Source organism: Mustela erminea, chromosome X (assembly GCF_009829155.1).
Source record: "Mustela erminea isolate mMusErm1 chromosome X, mMusErm1.Pri, whole genome shotgun sequence".
Lineage (NCBI taxonomy): Eukaryota > Metazoa > Chordata > Mammalia > Carnivora > Mustelidae > Mustela > Mustela erminea.
Window position 1 is genome coordinate 4953451 of NC_045635.1, and position 1582 is coordinate 4955032.

The following is a 1582-nucleotide window of genomic DNA, read 5'->3' on the forward strand; positions in this document are numbered from 1 at the left end:
GTCACTCAACAAGGCTCCGCCAATCAGAGCTGCCCTACGCTCGCGGAGGGCCTGCCCAGGAAGGTCTCGCGGAACAGGGTCGGGGCGGGCCTAGCGGCGCGGGACTGCGACGTCATCAAGCCGACGCCCACCGCATTTAAGCCACCGGGCTCAAGATGGCGCCGCACATTCGGACGCTTGACCCCGGCGTCCGGGGCGCGGGTAATGGGCACCAGTGTCATCTCGCGTCCTGCTGTATTGGATACGCAGCGATGCGCATTCGTGCGCCCGCGCGTCTTAGCGGCACCTGCGGGCGGGCCTGTCACTTGCGAGGTTGCTCGCCCCGAACGACCCTCGTTGGCGGCGCCCCGGAAGCGCTTGTCCTTGCTGGCGTCTGTGCCCCGGAAGTGGTTCTCCCCTTGTTTTCCTCACTCTGGGGGCGGTCCAGCTGGCCGCGAGGGCGGCGTCCACGTGCCAGGACGCGGGCAGTCGGTCTCCTGGCGTTTTCCGCGCCTCGGGCTGGTTTTTACCTAAGCGTTTCGGGAAGGCTCGCACGTGGGCTTCCGGCGGCGTCCGCCCTGGACTCCTGAGGCTGGGTGACCCCGGGCAGCCTGCCTGACCTCTCTGAGTTTCTCGGGGGACATGTGTGCCCCGTGGGATGCGGGCATCGTTGCTGTCGGTCAGTCCTCGAGCTCGGGGTAGACTCAGGACAGCTGGACGCGGTGGCCCGGCCCGCCGACCTGCCCCGTCGGCCAGCTGCCCTGTCCGGTCCTAATATGCGCGCCCGGAGGAGCTGCAGACTCCTGCTTGGAGGATGCCCGGGGCCCCTGGCTGCAGGACCGGCTTCCTCTGCGGCCGCGGAGCAGAAACAGCCGTGCCCCCGGGGCCTGCCTGCCGAGAGCCAGAGGAGGGCAGGCCCCCGCCCAGCCTGCACGAGGGGCTTTTTCTGTCCCCTGTTTGGGATGCCCGGGCCCACCTGCACGCGAGGACTCAGGGAGACCTTGTGTCCTGCGCTGACACCCTTGATGCTGGCGAACCCGTCATGCCTCAGCACGGCCCAGCTCCTGGGCGAGTTCTTGACCGCCCTGAGAATCGAGGGCGAGGCAGGGCAAGCTGTCCTTGGGGGAAATGCAGAAGGACAAGCGCTTGGTTCTGGCACTCCGGGGCACAAGGTGGTCCTCGCCTGAGACCACCCTCCAGGACGCTTCCCAGAAAGGACCCATCGGAGGTCTCCTAGCTGAGCTCCTGGTGCACAATCTGCGTGTCAGCAGAGCCCCCCACCCCGGGGCTGGCCATGCTTGTCAAGTCTGGGAAGGCCCCTGCTAGCGGGTGGCCTGCTGGGGCTCACGGAGATGCGGGGACATCAGAAGTTTAGGGAGAGACAGAGCCCGCCTGGCCAGACGCTGGCGGGGACAAAGCCCTTGCAGGTGGACGCTGCCACCAGGCGGATTCCCGAGATGAAACAGCTGTCACCGGGCAGCTTGGATGAACACGGGACTGCGAGAGCCTTGGCGGAAAGGGGAGGGCACATCTCCCGCTGGGAGCACAACTGCCGGTGAGTCACATTCCACTACCTCTGAGTGTCCCGGGACAAGGGTTCCCA